The following is a 22,230-nucleotide window of genomic DNA, read 5'->3' on the forward strand; positions in this document are numbered from 1 at the left end:
GAAACCAATGAGAATGAAGACACCACATACCAGAATCTCTGGGACACATTTAAAGCAGTCTCTAGAGGAAAATATATAGCAATAAGTGCCCACATGAGAAGAAAGGAGAAATCTAAAATTGACACCCTATCAACAAAATTGAAAGAGCTAGAGGAGCAAGATAAAAAAAAACTCAAAACCTAGCAGAAGACAAGAAATAACTAAGATCAGAGCAGAACTGAAGGAGATAAAAACACAAAAAACCCTTCAAAAAAATCAATAAATCCAGGAGCTGGTTTTTTGAAAAGATCAACAAAATAGACAGACCACTAGCCAGATTAATAAAAAAGAAAAGAGAGAATAACCAAATAGATGCAATAAAAAAACGAGAAAGGGGATATCACCACAGATTCCACAGAAATTCAAACTACCATCAGAGATTATTACAAACAACTCTATGCATATAAACTAGAAAACCTGGAAGAAATGGATAAATTCCTGGACAGTTGCCTCCTCCCAAGCCTAAACCAGGAAGAAGTCAAAACCCTGAATAGACCAATAACAAGGTCTGAAGTCGAGGCAACAATTAAGAGCCTACCATCCAAAAAAAGCCCAGGTCCAGATGGGTTCACCGCCAAATTCTACCAGACATACAAAGAGGAGCTGGTACCATTCCTTCTGAAACTATTCCAAACAATCCAAAAAGAGGGAATCCTTCCCAAATCATTTTATGAGACCAACATCATCCTGATACCAAAACCTGGCAGAGACTCAACAAGAAAAGAAAACTTCAGACCAATATCCATGATGAACATAGATGCAAAAATCTTCAATAAAATATTGGCAAGCCGATTGCAACAGCACATCAAAAAGCTTATCCACCATGATCAAGTAGGATTCATCCTGGGGATGCAAGGCTTGTTCAACATACACAAGTCTATAAACGTAATTCACCACATAAACAGAACCAAAGACAAAAATCACATGATTATCTCAATTGATGCAGAGAAGGCCTTCGACAAAATTCAGCAGCCCTTTATGCTAAAAACTCTCAATAAACTAGGTATTGACGGAACATATCTCAAAACAATAAAAGCTATTTATGACAAACCAACAGCCAATATCATACTGAATGGGCAAAAACTGGAAGCTTTCCCTTTGAAATCTGGCACTAGACAAGGATGCCCTCTCTCACCACTCCTCTTCAATATAGTACTGGAAGTTCTAACCAGAGCAATCAGGCAAGAAAAAGAAATAAAGGGTATTCAAATAGGAAAGGAGGAAGTCAAATTGTCTCTATTTGCAGATGACATGATTGTATATCTACAAGACCCCATTGTCTCAGCCCAAAATCTCCTGAAACTGATAAGCAACTTCAGCAAAGTCTCAGGATACAAAATCAATGTGCAAAAATCACAAGCATTCCTATACACCAATAACAGACTTAAAGACAGCCAAATCAAGAATGAACTGCCATTCACAATTGCTACAAAGAGAATAAAATACCTAGAAATACAACTAACAAGGAATGTAAAGGACCTCTTCAAGGAGAACTACAAACCACTGCTCAACAAAATAAGAGAGGACACAAAGAGATGGAGAAACATTCCATATTCATGGTTAGGAAGAATCAATATCGTGAAAATGGCCATACTGCCCAAAGTAATTTACAGATTCAACGCTATCCCCATCAAGCTACCAATGACCTTCTTCACAGAACTGGAAAAAACCACCTTAAACTTCATATGAAACCAAAAGAGAGCCCACATAGCCAAGTCAACTCTAAGCAAAAAGAACAAAGTGGGAGGCATCACACTACCGGACTTCAAACTATACTATAAGGCTACAGTAATTAAAACAGCATGGTACTGGTACCAAAACAGAGATATAGACCAATGGAACAGAACAGAGGCGTCAGAGGCAACACAACATATCTACAACCATCCGATCTTTGACAAACCTGACAAAAACAAGCAATGGGGAAAGGATTCCCTGTTTAATAAGTGGTGTTGGGAAAACTGGCTAGCCATATGCAGAAAGCAGAAACTCGACCCCTTCCTGACACCTTACACTAAAATTAATTCCAGATGGATTAAAGACTTAAACATAAGACCTAACACCATAAAAACACTAGAAGAAAATCTAGGCAAAACCATTCAGGACATAGGCGTAGGCAAGGATTTCATGACCAAAACACCAAAAGCATTGGCAACAAAAGCCAAAATAGACAAATGGGACCTAATCAAACTCCACAGCTTCTGCACGGCAAAAGAAACAGTCATTAGAGTGAATTGGCAACCAACAGAATGGGAAAAAATTTTTGCAGCTTACCCATCTGACAAAGGGCTGATATCCAGAATTTACCAAGAACTAAAACAGATTTACAAGAAAAAAACAAACAAGCCCATTCAAAAGTGGGCGAAGGATATGAACAGACACTTTACAAAAGAAGACATACCTGAGGCCAACAAACATATGAAAAAATGCTCATCATCTCTGATCATTAAAGAAATGCAAATCAAAACTACATTGAGATACCACCTCACACCAGTTAGAATGGCGATCATTAAAAAATCTGGAGACAACAGATGCTGGAGAGGATGTGGAGAAATAGGAACACTTTTACACTGTTGGTGGGAGTGCAAATTAGTTCAACCATTGTGGAAGACAGCGTGGCGATTCCTCAAGGATCTAGAAATAGAAATTCCATTTGACTCAGCAATCCCATTCCTGGTTATACATCCAAAGGATTATAAATCGTTCTACTATAAAGACACATGCACACGAATGTTCATAGCAGCACAGTTTACAATAGCAAAGACCTGGAACCAACCCAAATGCCCATCAATGATAGACTGGACAGGAAAAATGTGGCATATATACACCATGGAATATTATGCAGCCATCAAGAATGATGAGTTCATGTCCTTTGTAGGGACATGGATGAACCTGGAAGCCATCATTCTCAGCAAACTGACACAGGAACACAAAATCAAACACCGCATATTCTCACTCATAGGTGGGTGTTGAACAATGGGAACACATGGACACAGGGAGGGAAGCATTACACACTGGGGTCTGTTGGGGGGAAATAGGGGAGGGACAGCGGGGGGTGGGAGGTTGGGGAGGGATAGCATGGGAAGAAATGCCAGATATAGGTGAAGGGGGGGAAGGCAGCAAATCACACTGCCATGTATGCACCTATGCAACAATCTTGCATGTTCTTCACATGTACCCCAAAACCTAAAATACAGTAAAAAAAAATCACCCATTTAATAAATATTTCCTGAACACCTACTGGAGCCCAGTGCTGAGGAGCAAGACAAGTATTTTCTCAGCCCTCGTTGAGTTTATTTTATTTACACTTCTACTTAACTATCTAAATAAATAAAGCATGAATGCATGTTTTAGAAAATCTTGCCATTGATAAGTCAAAATTTACTGTTAACTTTGGTATAAACTTCCCCTGACAACACCAACTCCCACAAGAATAACAAGGCAATGGATATGTTTGGCAGAGCAACTATTTATGTCCTGTCTTCTGCGTTGCCAGGGTGACGGTAGCAATATTGAAAACATTGGAGGTGGTTGTTATTGGCAAGGATCCCAACCTTCATTTCCAAATGGAAGGGCTGTAAAAAGCAAAATGTAGGCTGAGATGTGGGCAGTAGACTGGCTATGGCTATACAGAAACTGGATGAATGGATTATTGATGATTAACCAAATGTGTATGCTATTCTTGTTCATGTAATACTCATAGGCAATATTTCCTTAATGATATTTAAAAATTATGAAATTTTAGTGATTACATCAAATATATATATATATTTTTTAAAAGCTATAGCCCTATCATTATATGCTTTCAAAAATTGTGATTTTATGGCATTTTGCCTATTTTCTCTTCTTCTTGTTTCTTTCTATGGAAAATAATTCAAAGGCATACTGAGCTTTTGTTCCCTCCTCTAAAGAAGAATTGAAATGTTGCCACAGTATAAGTTTGGCTGCTAAAGAATTTTCTTAAACATTGGAATATATATTATAAAGGAAATAAATGATTACATACTAACCCTAAAAAGAAAAAGTCATTTGTTAGGACTGCTACACTGGAACGCACCACGTGCATTAAGACACATGAGCCAGAGGGAAATAACTGGCGGTGATTTTTTTTCCCTTGCCAACTTTATTCAGTGAATCTGTAACTCCAAACCAACTAGCACATTGTTGCTGAATTAATTAAAACAACAACAGACTCCTTGTGAAGAATGCTATTGTTTGACCCTGCCAAACTCCATGTCCTCCTCCCTATAGTGTGGTGCATGTATGTGCTACAGAGTCGAGAGAGAGGGAGAGAGAGAAAGATTCAGACACTACGTTTCTTAGATTTCTTTGTTGCTGCTGAATTTCTTGATACAAATCAGGTTTTGCCAGTGATATGCAATGCTGTAATATTTGAAAGGCATAAGTAATATGGAGACATTTTATATGTTTGAAATAACTTTGTCATTTGTGATAAAGTCATATTGATGAGAGGTTTTTCTGCAGTGGAGTTTTAGTGTCTATTTTCTAGCTTCTTTGATTTTGAAGAACATTTTTTTCTGAAACAGAGTTTTGCTCTTTATTGCCCAAGCTGGAATGCAGTGGCGCAATCTCAGCTCACTGCAACCTCCCCTTCCCAGGTTCAAGCTATTCTCCTGTCTCAGCCTCCCAAATAGCTGAGATTACAGGTGCCCACCACCACACTGGTTAATTTTTGTATTTTTAGTAAAAATGGGATTTCACTATGTTGGCCAGGCAGGTCTTGAACTCCTGACCTCAGGTGATCCGCCCGCCTCTGCCTCCCAAAGTGCTGAGATTACATGTGTGAGCCACCACACCCAGCGGAGAAGCATTTTATAGTTACTGCTCAGGCCAAGCCTGGAGCTCATTTCTCCAACTGTTGCAAAAGTTTTAAAATTTTTATTTATTTATTTTATTATTATTATACTTTAAGTTCTGGGACACATGTGCAGAATGTGCAGGTTTGTTACATAGGTATACAGATGCCATGGTGGTTTGCTGCACCCATCAACCAGTCATCTACATTAGGTATTTCTCCTAATGCTTTCCCTCCCCTTGCCAGCCACGCCCTGACAGGCCCTGGTGTGTGATGTTCCCCTCCCTGTGTGCATGTATTCTCATTGTTCAACTCTCACTTATGAGTTAGAACATGTGGTGTTTGGTTTTCTGTTCCTGTGTTTGTTAGTTTGCTGAGAATGGTGGTTTCTAGCTTCATTTATGTCCCTGCAAAGGACATTAACTCATTCTTTTTATGGCTGCATAGTATTCCATGGTGTATATGTGCCACATTTTCTTTATCCAGTTTATCATTGATGGGCATTTGAGTTGGTTCCAAGTCTTTGCTATTGTGAATAGTGCTGTGATAAACATATGTGTGCATGTGTCTTTATAGTAGAATGATTTATAATCCTTTGGGTATATACCCAATAATGGAATTGCTGGGTCAAATGGTATCTCTGGTTCTAGATCCTTGAAGAATTACCACACTGTCTTCCACAATGGTTGAAGTAATTTACACTCCCATCGACAGTGTAAAAGTGTTCCTGTTTCTCCACATCCTCTCCACATCTGTTGTCTCCAGATTTTTTAATGATCACCATTCTCACTGGCATGAGATGGTATCTCAATGTGGTTTTGATTTGAATTTCTCTAATGACCAGTGATGATGAGGGTTTTTTTCATATGTTTGTTGGCAGCATAAATATCTTCTTTTGAGAAGTGACTGTTCATATCCTTTGCCCACTTTTTGACAGGGTTTTTTTTCTTGTAAATTTGTTTAAGTTCCTTGTAGACTCTGGATATTAACCCTTTGTCAGATCGGTAGATTGCAAACATTTTCTCCCATTTTATAGATTGCCTGTTCACTCTGATAATAGTTTCTTTTGCTGCACAGAAGCTCTTTAGTTTAATTAGATCCCATTTGTCAATTTTGGCTTTTGTTGCCAATGCTTTTGGTGTTTTAGTCATGAAGTATTTGCCTATGCCTATGTCCCGAATGGTATTGCCTCAGTTTTCTTCTAGGGTTATTGTGGTTTTAGGTTTTAAATTTAAGTCTTTATCTTAATTTTTGCATAAGGTGTAAGGAAGGGGTCCAGTTTTAGTTTCCTGAATATGGCTAGCCAGTTTTCCCAGCACCATTTATTAAATAGGGAATCCTTTCCCCATTGCTTGTTTTTGTCAGGATCATATGGTGGTAGATGTGTGGTGTTATTTCTGAGGCCTCTGTTCTGTTCCATTGGTCTATATATCTATTTTGGTTCAAGTACAAAGCTGTTTTAGTTACTGTAGCCTTGTAGTATAGTTGGAAGTCAGGTAGCGTGATGCCTCCAGCTTTATTCTTTTTGCTTAGGATTGTCTTCCATATACGGGCTCTTTTTTTGGTTCCATATGAAATTTAAAGTAGTTTTTTTCTAATTCTGTGAAGAGTCAACGGTAGCTTGATGGGAATAGCATCAAATCTATATATTATCTTGGTCAGTGTGGCCATGTTCACCATGTTGATTCTTCTTACTCTTGTGCACGGAATGTTTTTCCATTTGTTTGTGTCCTCTCTTATTTCCTTGAGCTGTGGTTTGTAGTTTTTCTTGAGCTGTGGTTTGTACTTTTCCTTGAAGAGGCCCTTCACATCCCTTACAAGTTGTATTCCTAGGTATTTTAATTCCTTTGTAGCAATTTTGAATGGGGGTTCACTCATGATTTGGCTCTCTATTGTTACTGTATAGGAATGCTTGTGATTTTTGCACATTGATTGTATCCTGAGACTTGCTGAAGTTGCTTATCATCTTAAGGAGTTTTTGGGCTGAGATGATGTTTGGAATGCTTCCAGCTTTTGCCCATTCAGTCTGATATTGTCTGTGGGTTTGTCATAAATAGCTCTTATTATTTTGAGATATGTTCTGTCAATACCCAGTTTATTGAGAGTTTTTAGCATGAAGGGCTGTTGAATTTTATGAAAGGCCTTTTCTGCATCTATTGAGAGAATCATGTGGTTTTTGTCATTGGTCTGTTTATGTGATGGATTACATTTATTGATTTGCATATGTCAAACCAGCTTTGTATGCCAGGATGAAGCCAACTTGATTGTGGTGGATAAGCCTTTTAATATGCTACTGGATTTTGTTTGCCAGTATTTTATTGAGGATTTTTGCATCAATGTTCATCAGGGATATTGGCCTAAAATTTTCTTTTTTTGTGTGTGTCTTTGCCAGGTTTTGGTATCAGGATGATGCTGGCCTCATAAAATGAGTTAGGGAGGAGTCCCTCTTTTTCTACTATTTGGAATAGGTTCAGAAGGAATGGTATCATCTCCTCTTTGTAACTCTGGTAGAATTGAGATGATAATCCATCTGAACCTGGGCTATTTTTCATCAATAGGCTACTAAATACTGTCTCAATTTCAGAACTTGTTATTGTTCTATTCAGGGTTTCAACTTCTTCCTGGTTTAGTCTTGGGAGGGTGTATGTTTCCATGAATTTATCCATTTCTTCTAGATATTTTAGTTTATTTGCATAGAGGTATTTTAGTATTCTCTGATGGTAGTGTGTGTTTCTGTGGGATCGGTGGTGATATGCCCTTTATTATTTTCTATTGTGTCTATTTGATTCTCTCTCTTTTCTTCTTCATTAGTCTGGCTAGTTCTGTAGATGTCTGTTAGATCTGCTTGGTCCAGAACTGAGTTCAGTTCCTGAATATCCTTGTTAATTTTCTGTCTCGTCGATCTGTCCAATATTGGCAAAGGGGTGTTAAAGTCTCCCACTGTTATTGTGTGGGAGCCCAAGTCTCTTTGTAGGTCTCTAAGAACTTGCTTTATGAATCTGGGTGCTCCTGTATTGGGTGCATATGTATTTAGGATAGTTAGCTCTTCTTGTTGCATTGATCCCTTTACTATTATGTAATGCCCTTCTTTGTCTTTTTTGATCTTTGTTGGTTTAAAGTCTGTTTTATTAGAAACTAAGAGGGCAATCCCTGCTTCTTTTTTGCTTTCCATTTGTTTGGTAAATGTTCCTCCATCCCTTTATTTTGAGCCTATGTGTGTCTTTGCATGTGAGATGGATCCCCTGAATACAGCACACTGATGGTTCTTAACTCTTTATCCAATTTGCCAGTCTGTGTCTTTTAATTGGGGGCATTTAGCCCACTTAACCTTAAGGTTAACATTGCTATGTGTGAACTTGATCCTTCCATTATGATGCTAGCTGGTTATTTTGCCCATTAGTTGATGCAGTTTCTTCATAGCCTCGATGGTCTTTACAATTTGGTATGTTTTTGCAGTGGCTGGTACTGATTGTTCCTTTTCATGTTTACTGCTTCCTTCAGAAGCTCTTGTAAGGCAGGCCTGGTGGTGACAAAATCTCTCAGGATTTGCTTGTCTGTAAAGGATTTTATTTCTTCTTCTCTCATGAGGCTTAGTTTGTCTAGATATGAAATTCTAGGTTAAAAATTCTTTTCTTAAGAACGAAGATTGGCCCCCACTCTCTTCTGGATTGTAGGGTTTCTGCAGAAAGATCTGCTGTTAGTCTTATGGGCTTCCCTTTGTGGGTAACCCGACTTTTCTCTCTGGCTGTGCTTAACATTTTTTCCTTCTTTTCAACCTTGGTGAATGCGATGATTATGTGTCTTGGGGTTGTTCTTTTCGAGGAGTATCTTTGGTGTTCTATGTAATTCCTGAATTTGAATGTTGGCCTGTCTTGCTAGGTTGGGGAAGTTCTCCTAGATAATATCCTGAAGTGTGTATTCCAACTTGGTTCCATTCTCCCCATCACTTTCAGGTACACTAATCAATTGTGGGTGTGGTCTTTTCACATAGTCCCGTATTTCTTAAAGGCTTTGGTTGTTCCTTTTCATTCTTTTTTCTCTAATCTTGTCTTCATGCTTTATGTCATTCAGTTGATCTTCAATCTCAACTTGATTGATTTGTCTATTGATACTTGGGTACGCTTCAAGAAGTTCTCGTGCTGTGTTTTTCAGCTGTATCAGGTCATTTACATTCTTCTCTAAACTGTTTATTCTAGTAAGCAGTTCCTGTAACCTTTTGTGAAGGTTCTTAGCTTCCTTGTTGCAATCATTTTTTAATTACCTAATGTTTTAAATCACTCTCTGCTCCAAATACCTAAAGTAGTTTTAGTTTTCTGTACTAAACTTTGTCTGATGTGTATCTCATGTCCTTCTCTACTTAAAAACTTCAATCCTTACTCACTACTTGTGGAAAGTATCATAATAATTATCATGATATTAATGGATCTGTATAGTGATAAATATCTTATAATTATAGAAGTAACATTTATTTTTCCATACAATTCATTCAGCTTTCCTGAAAATTCATTTCCTCATAATCCAGTACATTTAGCAGCTTACATACATGTTCTTACATTTCTCTCCTCTATAACTTGTTTATTAAAATTTGTCTTCCTTCAAATTCTTACTCTCATTCTCCTCTCCTTATGACAAACCTCCTATGATCATCTAATCAGAATTGATCTATTTCTCAGTTAAACTAATCTAGCATTTTTGTTTCTTTAGGATCATGGGAACCTCTTCAACACTATTCAACTTCAACTGGACATTGATGACTATCCTTCCTAATTTGCATCGTTGAGTACTGAACCCAGCGATATGTCAGTACTCAAAATATATATTGAGTACTGAACCATGGGCCAATCATTGTGCTAGGCACTGGAGTGACGTATAAAAACACAATCCCTGTCTTAACGAACCTTAGATCCTAGTAGGGTTTAAGTAATCATTAAACAAATCAACCCAAATATAAAAATGTCAATTGATCAGTTTGATAAAGAGAAGCATGTGTTATGCTCCCATTACAGGAGAATTTATCTGGTTTGAGGGTTAAAGAAAGTGACCTATAAAAGTGACACTTGAGGTGATATCTAAAGGATGAGCAGATGTTAAATGTGATGGGGAGGGATACTGGTGACATGGCGTGTCAGTATGTCTGTTGCTAAACTGACAACTAGTAAGGGAATGGAGCCCCTGCTCCTTATTACAGGGAGCATTAGTAGCTGAGAGATTCACATGGAGTTTCTCCCTCACTTTCCTTAGGAGATGAAGAAAGCACCTTGGGAATACGGAATTACCCTCATCAAAGAACACACTTTCCTTTCCATAGGAGCTCACCACACCCATGCCTTTGAGTGTGCCTCTTCTACCCCCCAGTATTCTACACACACACACACACACACACACACACACACAGAAAGGATGATTGGATTAACTATGAGCAAAATAACAACAAAATATAATACATTTATTGAATACATACTAGGGCCCAGGCACATTTCTATTTATTTACACCTATGTTGGCATTTAATCTGCACAATCACCCTGTGGAGCATTTTTTTTTTAAAGATACTAAAGCACAGAAAATACCAAGATTACAAAATGCTGATATAAGCACCATTGAACATTTACCATGGATTAAATACAACTGTTATAAACACTATTTTTATAGTTGTTATTCTCATTTTACTGAGGGACAGGGAAATGAAGTGACTTGTTTATGGTTACATAGCTAGTGTGGCCAGACCAGCATTTGAACCAGGCTGATTCAACACAGCACTTGTGCTATTAACCACTCTGTTGCTTTCTAGGACCGATTCTGACCCTGCTTAGTAAATCCTGAAGGGAGGCTTCTGACCTCCATTTTGGGGGTATCTCTTTAGAAAGTGGGTGCTTAGAACCACATTGTTCACAGCTTTAAGTTCTAATCACTAATTCTGGGAAACAAAATATTTGTACTCATCATTCTATTAGGTATGAGCAATCATTCAACACATTTCTGGATTTTCGTCTTTTCCAGAGTAATATATGCTGATAAATGCAGGTTATAGAGTATTAAAAATAATTAAAATATGGTTAGGAATATGTGTTAATGAATGTTTTATTTTTGATAATTAAAGAATTACTAACTTCCATTAATTTGGATTGGTGAGAATGAACTGAACTGTAGTAAAAAGATATAGCTATATGTAAATATATATATTCATCAGGAATGAATGAGTAAATATCACCAACATCATTTTGCTGGCAAGATCAGCATAATGAACAACATTTCTGTTATAGACTTGCCTTGTAGACAAATAATCTTGCCACACTCTTACAGATTCCTTTGTCATTATGCGAAAAATGTAGAAGCAGTGTGCGTTTAAACAGATTCTGAACTGAATTCTAAGAAAGGACTTCCCTAAAGGAACATAAGGGTGTCGGTAATACCTCAAAACCCTATGAAAAATTTGTGCTAATTTGTGTACATTTGTTTTGCTGGGAGAAAGAGTTCATTCCTTTAACTAAGTTTCTGGAATGGTTTCCCCTAAAAGGTTAAGAAATGCTGATGCAACATAGCGAAATACTTATCAACACTAAACAAATCTAAAACAATACATTCATTTATAACTATAAGAAAAGCATTCATCATTCTCTATTAAATAAAAAAACCATAATGTATAAAGATAGACTAGATAGAGCATTAAAATAAGCACTGATTTACACACCTTTGTTATGAATGAAGTCAAGATAGGCCTCAGGCAGATTAATCCCGTGGAACTGATTTCCTGGCAGCAAAATTTTCCCTGTATCAGCAGCTTATTTTTGCTTTATGCTTTATTCTTATGTCTTTTTATTTGAGGTGATTTCAAGTGAGATAAGGTTCTGAGATCTAATTTTTCTTAAGGTTAAATGTTCAGTTTCAGGTTAAATATTAAATAAAAAATCCTGAAATCTGTTACATACCCCCGCAAATCTAATTTTCAGAAGCTACAATTATTGAAGTCTCATCATAGCAGAGATATTATAGTAGAATAATCTGATGGATAGTCATCTTCATAGCACAAAATTGATACTTATTCCTTAGGCAATGCTAAATATTTCATTTATAATCATATTGTTGGTTTATGAGACTATTTTGTCATCTACTAATTTGTATGCGTGAGGAAAAATAAATTTGTCTTAGAATCAAAAGCAAAAATGTAAAAGTAATATATACATATACATAAGGAATACATTATATGTATATATGTGTATACACATATACGTAAGTAATTTTAATACATGATATAATGTTAATGTGAAACTTCGAAGATGACACTCATTAATGAAATTTCAGAAAAACAGACCAATTGGACAATACACCAAAGTAGAGAGAACATATTTGTCTTATTTCTATTTCTGAATAATTCGAATAATATAATACTCAAAATGTCTTTTTGTTTTTTTCCATACAAAGTTTAGGATTTCTTTTCTGTGAAGAATGTTACTGGGATTTTGATAGGAATTGCATTGTATCTGAAGATTGCTTGGGTAGTATAGACAGTTTAACAATATTAATTCTTCTAATCCATGAGCACAGGATATCTTTCCATTTATTAATATCATCTTTAATTTCCTTTATCAATGTTTTATAGTTTTCATTGTAGAGATACTTCAGTTCTTTGGTTAAATTTATTCCTAGGTATTTTATTCTGTTGTAGCTATCGTAAATGGGATTTATTGCTTGGTTTATTTTTCAGATATTTTACTGTTGCATATAAAAATGCTACTGATTTTTGTATGTTGATTTTGTATTCTGCAACTGTATTGAAGTTGTTTATTAGTTCTAACAGTCCCTTGGTGGAGTCTGTAGGGTTTTGTACACCTAAGATCATGTCATCTGCAAACAGGAACACGTTTACTTTCTCCTTTCCAATTTGGATGCACTTTATTTCTTTCTCTTGCCTAACTGCTCTGTCTAGGAGTTCCAGTACTATCTTAAATAGAAGTGGTGAAAGTAAGCAACCTTGTCTCCTTCCCAATTTTAGAGAAAAAGCTTTTAACTTTTCCCTGTTCAGTATGATGTTAACTGCGGGTTTGCTGTATATGGCCTTTATTGTGTTGAGATATGTTCCTTCTATATATAATTTGTTAAGGATTTTTACCATGAAGTCATGTTGAATTTTATTGAATGCTTTTTCTGTGTCTGTGGAGATGATCATATAATGTTTGTATTTCATTCTATTAACGTTATGTAATGAAAATCGATGTTTATCGATTTGCATATGTTGAACCATCTTTGCATCCCCAGGATAAATCCCTCTTTAACATAATGAATGGTCTTTTTGATGTGCTGTTGAATTCACTTTGCTAGTATTGTGTTGGTGTTCATCAGGGATACTGTTTCCTGTGGTTTGCTATTTTTGTTGTGTCCTTGTCTGGTTTTGGTATCAGGGGAACATATTTTTTACATCGACAGATAAAATTATATGTATTTACCATGTACAACATGATGTTTTGCAGTATATATACATTGCGGAATACTACATTTGGCTAACTAACATATGCATTACCTCACATAGTTATCATTTTTGGATACACATATATTTGAATAATATAGATAATATATACATATTTCAAAATAAACAAAACCTAAGACGTGTTTTTTAGCAAAACATTTCTACCAAAAGCATTTCAATTAGTATCATTTAAACATTTTTCTGAGGGAAAAAAAAAAGGTCTCAAGCTTAAATGCTGAAAGCAATGAGACTATTTTATTCTATAATTTTCTTTCTTTTTAAAGACACCAGACAGATGTGTTTTATTTAAAAAAAAAAAAAAAAAACTTTAATCAGAAAGTCTGATTAAATTCAATATTAACTCAAACTCTTAAAATTTTTCTGGAAAAGTCAGCAGGGTACATCACAGAAAAGCAGGAAGCTGCTGACAATTCTTTGATGAAAAAGTAAGTTGCATACTTACCCAAGCTGCCCAAATGATTATCAAGTCAAGTTTGTTTTTCAAAAACAGGTTTTAAGATATATCAAAGAAACTATGCAATACAAAAATTTACCAATGAAGTTGAAGTATATAGAAAAAGTCAAATATCACAATACACATGAATAATGTATAAAATAAGCCTTTAAATTCTAGAAAACTAAAATGGGGAGATCTTACTGAAGGGTAACATACATAAAATAAGGCCTCATAGCAAGGAACAATTGTAAACATTTTCCCAATGACTGACTAAGCTTCAAAATGACAGCATAGCTAAATGATTAACATGTGGTTTTTCTTTCTTCCAAGCCAATTCAGTTCTACTTAGATAAATCTGGTTACCAATCAATCCATATATACATTAGAGTAATTTTTTTCAACTCAATTATTACCATTTTTAATTTTTCACCTTTTCCTTAATTTTCTCTAGCAACATTTTTCCTTTGGTTTAATCAGTTGAACTCAAAAGATTTAGTGCCTAAAATGAGTATCAACTCTTATTGGAATAGCACTTGGGAAATGCAGTTCTAGAAAAGGGAAATGTTTAACCGAGGTGCTTGACAAAGTTAAGCATCCACTCTCAATATGACAATGTTTCCCACGTTCATCAATGGGTTAATGGCTGCCCTTGGCTAGATCGCATGACCCTGCATGATACTGGAATGCTCCCTGCTGAGGTACTACAGAGCTATGTGCACAAACACCTATCCATTTAAGCTTTCAACAAATACAAAGCATCGTTTTAAACCATTTCAGTAGAATAAATTAAAAATATTGCATTTCTATTGGCCTGCTTTGCTTCTTGATCTGGCTTGGAGTTCTGCTTGTAACACAGAAGACACAATAAATTCGTGACTACTCCAAGCTCTTTAGACTTGAACACTTCTTGTTCTTCAAGCCTCAGCTCCCCTCCTTTTTTTTTTTTTTTTTTTTTTTTTGCAGCAATAAAGGTATTCTTCATAAGGAATGAGCAAAGTCTCCAAGAAATATGGGACTATGTGAAAAGACCTAATTTACGATTGATAGGTATACCTGAATGTCATGAAGAGAATGAATCCAAGCTGGAAAATATTCTACAGGATATTATTCAGGAAAACTTTCCTAATCTAGTAAGGCAGGACAATACTCAACTCCAGGTAACACAGAGAACACCACAAAGATATTCCTCGAGTAGAGCAACTCCAAGACACATAATCGCTAGATTCACTAGGGTTGAAATAAAGGAGAAAATTCTAAGGGCAGCTAGAGAGAAAGGTCAGGTTACCCATAAAGGGAAGCCTATCAAACTCACAGCAGACCTCTCACCAGAAACCCTACAAACTAGAAGACAGTGGGGGTCAATATTCAATATCCTCAAAGAAAAGAATTTTCAACTCAGAATCTCATATCCCGCCAAACTAAGCTTCATAAGCAAAGGAAAAATAAAATTTTTCATGAACAAGCAAGCACTCAGAGATTTCATCACCACCAGGCCTGCTTTACGAGAGCTTCTGAAAGAAGCACTACAAACAGAAAGGAACAACCAGTATCAGTCATCCCAAAAACTTACCAAAACGTAAAGAGGAGTATCTCTATAATGAAGAATCTACATCAACTAATGGGCAAAATAGCCAGCTAGCATTAAATGACAATATTGATGTCACAAATATTAATATTAATTCTAAATTTAAATGGATTAAATGCCCCAATCAAAGACACAGACCGGTAAATTGAATAAAAAGTCAAAACCCATCGGTAAGCTGTATCCAGATCTATTTCACAAGCAACGACATACAAAGACTCAAAACAAAGGGATGGAGGAAGATTCACCAATTAAATGGAGAGCAAAAAAACAAAACAAAACAAAACAAAACAAAACAAAAAACAAGTTGTAACTTTTGTCTCTCACAAAATAGACTTTAATAGTAACAAAGACTAAGAAACAAAGAAGGACATTACATAATGGTAAAAGGATCAATGCAACAACAGGATTTAATGATTATAAATACATATGCACCCAATACAGGAGCACCCAGATACATAAGACAAGTTCTTAATGACTTATAAAGAGATCTGGACTTCCGCACAATAATGGCGGGAGATTTTGACACCACATTGTTAATATTCGACGGATCAATGATAGGGACATCTATGATTTGAACTTAGACCTGGAATAAGTAAACTTAGTGAGTATTTATAGAATTCTCCACCCCAGGTCCACAGAACATACATTTTTCTCAGTATCATATTACACCTATTTTGAAAGTGACTACATAATTGGAAGTAAATCAGTCTTCAGCATTTGCATAGCATTTCACAGACTTAAATGAAATATTGTTTGGCTGTTTGTTATTTTCTTCCCTTATTCCTTCCTGTCTCCGTTGTTAAGCACAATTATCGGCATAAAAGAAGTTTTTAATACCTAATTTTAGATTACATTCCAGCCTGGGCAACAGAGCAAGAATCCTGTTCTCTCTCCCCCTTTTTCTTTCTCTTTCTTTCTTTCTCTCATAAAAATAAAAAATAAAATAAAATAAAAATTTCTGATGCTTATTTACATATTTAAGCTCTGAAATGCCCTAAGTTACTTAAATGTTTCCCCCTGTATTCAAGTAACCCCTATTAATATGTCAATAATTGAGTATTTCCATAAAATCCTTTAGAAAATCATGCTGATTGTTGGAGAAGAGCTATAAAGAGATTTTCCCAATGCCAAATTGTTCAAAATCAATCACTTTCAAGTTTTCCATGAGTATCAGACTCTTGCCTTTAGATACAAGAGCAAATGATTTGTAAGAGAAAATGAAAAAAAAAAGAAAAAAATACACTTATATACTTTATTAAAAAAAAAAAAAGGTATTCTTCATTAACATTGTCACTGTTATGGGGCCAACACCTCCAGGAACTGGAGTGATATAACCAGCTTTTTGTCTGACTTCCTCAAAATCCACATCTCCAACCAATTAGGTTTGACGGTTACCGGATTGTGAACTCTATTTATTCCCAGATCGATCACTGCTGCTTCTTCCTTGATGATATCTGCTGTAATCAGATTTGGAATGCTGGCAGCAGATATTACAATATCTGCAAGAATCGTATGTTTCTTCAGCTGCTCTTTGGGAGTATACTGATGAGATATTGTAACAGTGGCATCACCCTCGGGACCTTCATGGACCCGCTCTGTGTGCAATAACATTGGAATGTGCATTCCAACATTTGCTGACCTTCCAGCCACAACCACATTCTTCCCTAGGGTAGGAGTGCCAGTTCGCTTAATTATTTCCCATGGGGTAGCCCGTAACATGGAATACTGGTCCAAATATATTCGGCCTACATTAATTACCTGGAACCCGTCAACATCCTTGTCTGGAGAAACAGCATTGCAGATCATTCTGTTATTAATATGCTCTGGAAGAGGCAGTTGAACAAGGAGGCCATCTACATCATCGTTGTTATTCAGTTTATTGAGTAAACTCAACAATTCTTCCTCTGAAATTGAAGCCGGTTTCACAATTGTCTCACTGTTGATTCCCACATCTGCAGCTGCCCCGGTTTTGTTGAGGATATAGGAGTGACTTGCAGGATTCTTGCTGGCCCGGATCACGCTCAGGTGTGGTCATTTGTTACCAGAATAACGCCCACTCTATCACCTCCTGACACACTTCCTGCTTGATCTGCTGGGCCAGTTTCCTTCCAGAAATGACTACAGTGAGGTGGGAGGGGTACAGGTGGAGCCAGCAGCTACACGCAGGCTGCAGCAGGACAGCCAACGCGGGCTTGAGGAAGTGGCAGCCAGAGCATGCCCCGGTGACCCTGCCAGGAGGGCTATTCTGTAATTTTCTGTCAGACCTTCAAAGTATTTTTATTATCTTTCTCATCTTTTAGTTATGAATATTTTCTTGATCATTACTGATTATTTCCTATATTGTGGCGGAAATTTTTCTTCTTATATACGGATTTTTGCATTTTCAGGTTAAAATCTTATTCGGTGAAATCTCATTTTTTTGCCCCCAGAGTTAAGCACAAAAGGGGAAAGATCAGTCTATAATAGAACGAGGTAGTGAAACCTTAGCAGAAAAATATCTGGCAGTAGAAGCAGAGAGGTGCCTCCCTGGGAGCTAAAGGTTATGTGTTCTCTCCAAGCTGTCTATTCTCCATCACTAATGAAGTTGAAAAAGAACTTTTTAAAAATATTTGCTATGTTTTTCAAATCAAATTATGTATATCTACACTAGGGAACATAGGCACTTATGATATGCAGTTAAAGTATTTTACTTAATAGTTCCTTCCTATTGGAATATTGATTCCATGGATAATTTAAGGTGTGCAACAAGATCTTAAATAGTTCTGTCTCCCTTTTCTCAGATCAATTCTCTTATTGTGAAATTAGGAAAACAGGGCTTTCAGGACTTTCCCATCTCCATTCATCTATCTACTTAAAAATTTAAATTCAATAATATTTTTAGTATTATTTATTCATGAATTTATTTATTTAACAAATATTTCTTACTTTCTCCTGCCTGATATTATGCTTCTTTCTGGGGAGACAATAAAGAGAAACAGGGAATCCCTGCCTTCATGGAACTTAGAATCTATATAGGGAGACAGATACTGTGATTATCACCTAACAATTATAACCCGTGTTACATTGTGATTAATGGTACAAACAGAGGTGTTTGGTAGTTTGGTTGAGGAATCTGAGGTAGAATTGAGATGAATGGAGGTTAGTAAGGGAAAGAGAAAAGAAAAGCATGTAAAAAGCTGTGTGGTGGAAAGGTTGGAGGTATGAACACAGCAAGGCTGAAACAGAGCGTGAGACGTGTGGCACACAATGAGGATAAAACGGTTTGAAGACTTCAAACCAGACAGGTTTTTCATTTTGTCTAACTGTTTTCCTCTTGATCCTGTATAATAATGGAAAAACACGGAAGCACTCAGCAATGTAGAAACATTGCTTGACTTGTATCTTGAGGAGATCACCTAGCTGCATTTTTGAGAATATTGGAGAGACACCAAAGGGTTTATGGGAGAAGTTAAAAATCTGTTGCACTAGTTCGTGGGAGAGGGGATGGTATTGTGGATCAGGGTACTGTGATGGAGAAACAAAGAAATGATTGGAATCAAGAGGCTAGTATTAGTAGGGGAAAATTGACTTTGTTGGCGAATTGGAAAGGGTAGCGAGAGAAAAAAAATGGTCAAAGATAACTGCTACTGAGATGGACAGCTATGCATGTCAAAATGTGTTACACTTAAAGGGGGGATACGATTGTCATCAGGTTGGTTTTGAAAATAAAATGTACCTAAGTGTTTTCAGCAATCCAAGAGGAGATGCCAAGTTGGCAGTTGGATGTTTGAGTCTTGAATTAGAAATATAAATTTCTGAGATATGTGCATATAGAAGAAAATGAATCATCATGTATTAAATGAGATTGATTAGGGGAAAAAATATACAATGTGAAGTCCCAGGAGCTGCCCTTGATTAACTCCAATATTAAACAGCCAAATTTTAGTACAAGTCCATGTTTTATTTGGAGGAATTGGTTGGTAGCATGTACATAATGGGAGATTACACATAAAATTCCATGTTCCTAGCTTCTCTTGAAAACCAGAAGCTATGACCATATTGATGTGGTATTCTAACTGAACCACTGGTGGCCATAGTGGAGCAGCAGCTTAACCTCCCTTAGACAGATGCAGCATGCATTTTGCAGTTATTCACAATCTCCACCACTCCCTACTCTCCATCACCTCTCTGGGTGGGCTGCCATTTGTTGTCATAACTTGTGTTGGAGTTTTCCAAAAGCCTAATGCCATTACCTGTCTGGCCCCTTGCATGTATTCAAATGTGTGGACTCTATATAGACTTTAAATTCTTCTAAAGTCTAGTGGGCAATAAATACCTATAAACATATACTTATTGTATGCTGTGATAAGAACTCAAGTAGACACTTACTGAAAGTTCATGGGTAACAGAGGAGAAAGTCAATTGCTCTGCCTGGAAAAATATCCGGCCCTGAATGATGACTTTTTGTTGTTGGTTTTATTTTGCTTTATTTTAAGAGAGAAATGGGAATAAAATTCTGAGAAAATAGAATTTTATAAAGTCATAGATGTTTCCTGGGAGTCAATTAGAAATTTGACATATGGGAGAGGACAGAGCAAATTTGGGAAGAAGGTCAAGATGGTTTCTGAAAGATATTTTATGACAGAATGAAACACAAATTCCATCCTTTAAGCACTAGAGAGCCACGGGGGAAAAATAAAAGTGTGAAGTGACTCTCTTATGGGTAATCTTCGCTCTGTTATATCTGTTTACAAGATAAGAATGCATCTTATCTGTTTACAGGGCTAAGAATGTTTTTAATCATTTTATACAGCCACTCACAAACTTTGTGTTGTGTGTTAAAGACAAACTTACTTCAGTTCAGATACCAGTAATTCGTCCTGTACTTTTCATATTGATTCTTAGAAGCAGACTATTCCTCTGGAAAAGAACTTTTGTTAATCGAAAGGCCATTTAGTCATTCATACCAGTAAACTTCCTTCTCCAGTTTAACTTCCAAGTTTACAATTTTTTAGCCTCTAGAAACCAAATCTTTTCTATTCATCCAAGCCTCTACTCAAATAATTCAGAGAAATATTAAATAATAATTAATAATTATATTTAATATTTATAAAATAATAAATAATGTATTTCGGTGAGATAGTATTTCTCCCAATTAACAAATTAAAATTCTAAGTTACTCAAAAACATTAGGCCCATAAACACATATCATGACATATTTTATTGACAAACTAATTTTAGCTTCTAAAAATAAGATGTAGACATTGATAGAATTGGAAAATAAAATGTAATAGCACAAGGGCAAATGCCAGTTTTGAGTTATATATAGTGATGATTCATGGGCATAACCATAAATCTTAAATAATGGAGCACATTTATCTTGAGGGATTGTCACAAGCATATGGAACCTTCAGGTGGTGTAGTGACTAATGACTATTGGTAGGCCAAAGTGAAATCCCAGCTTAATACCTAGGTTCACGTATGTGTGTACATGATAAAAACTGTATCATTGGAGATTTTTGGTTTACTTTATTTTTGTTATTATTATTTTTTTTACCTAATTTGTGAGCTTCTGAAGAGAAAACTAGTGCTGAGTAAATCAGATATCAAGTGATCCATTTATTTAAAAGATACATTTTTTTCCCAAAAGGAAGTGACCATGTTCCAAATTACAAGCCTATGTGTATATGCCTCTGTATACGTGTGTGTGTCTGCACACATCTGTGTGTGTATAAATATACAGACAATGCACCTAGTAGTCTCTAGTGCTACTGTGGACATTCTAACCAGTTTTTTTGTGGTAGTTTATTTTTAATATACAGAGGGTTTTTTTTTTTTTCCTAAGGAATGCTTAACAAAATGAAGCTGGCTGGATAGAGAAAAGGACACGGGAAGATGTAATCTGACACAGTATCTCCAGATTTGAGCTGGATGGCTAACTGTTATTTTAGATATTAAACATAGAGGGTTAGACCTAATATAGAGATGCTATTAATGCATTTTGAGGAAGAGAACTAATTTAAATCCTTCTGTCTCTGTAGTGCTCTTACATGGCTAGCACAGAGAGCCCACATTTAAAAGCTGATGGAGTATTTTTTCTTTAGGAAGTTAGCTATAGGGTATATATTGACTGCCTGAAACAACAGTGCTCAAACCAGAGAGAAAGGAAAAAAAATCCCTGCCCAGAAGCAAGAGAGAAGCACAATGTGTGAAGATCCCTGCTGTGCTTTTCTGTTCTCTGTAAAACTGAATGATAGAAAGCCGCCTGGTTTTTGTTTCATCAGCTCCACTGGATCCCTCTTGCACAAAGCTTTCAATATCAGGACAGACTTGGGGGACCTCACTTCTAACAATTCCTTCAGGATCACTCTTCTTGCTAAACCAGTCAGGTTATTTTTAGGTCTTAAGAGCAAGGGTTCCAGGTGAGGAACAAAACAGACTGAAGGGTGAGACTGTGAGGAGGTTTCAAATTCAGCCACTGAAAGGCCCCTAAATACAGGCAATTATGTACAACCCCCTCCTATATTTAATTTATTTTAAATATAGTTTTATGCATTTTGCTTAAGAACAGAATAAATCTTCTACAGTAATTTTGTATGCAGAAAAAGAAAGGGGACAAATTTAGAAAACAATGACCCTCCCTAACAAAAAAAAAAAAGCCAAGATATTATAGTGGGTTGTAAGCCTCACATCTATCAGATTTAATTTTTTCTCCTAAGAGGAAGTCAGACAATTCTGACAGCCTAAGCCTAGATTATCTTTGGCCTTAGACCATTTTCTTCTATGTGTCTGCAATTTGATTCTTCTTGATTTCTCCCAGGGATTTTTTTCCAGATGAATAATTAATTAGAGTCCATGTCAATTTTCCATGGTCATTGAATACTGTCAAAATCTT

The 22,230-nt window shown here is 36.2% G+C and overlaps 1 pseudogene; it reads right to left on the reverse strand.

Moving 5' to 3' along the window:
* Positions 1-14,534: 14,534 nt before the first annotated feature.
* The window catches only part of LOC110569006 (bifunctional methylenetetrahydrofolate dehydrogenase/cyclohydrolase, mitochondrial-like), a 46,424-nt pseudogene continuing 38,728 nt past the window's right edge, over positions 14,535-22,230 (reverse strand).

The sequence above is a fragment of the Aotus nancymaae genome, unplaced genomic scaffold (genome assembly GCF_030222135.1).
Source record: "Aotus nancymaae isolate 86718 unplaced genomic scaffold, 86718_ANA_hifiasm-v0.15.2.pri h1tg000002l, whole genome shotgun sequence".
NCBI classification, from domain to species: Eukaryota; Metazoa; Chordata; class Mammalia; order Primates; family Aotidae; genus Aotus; species Aotus nancymaae.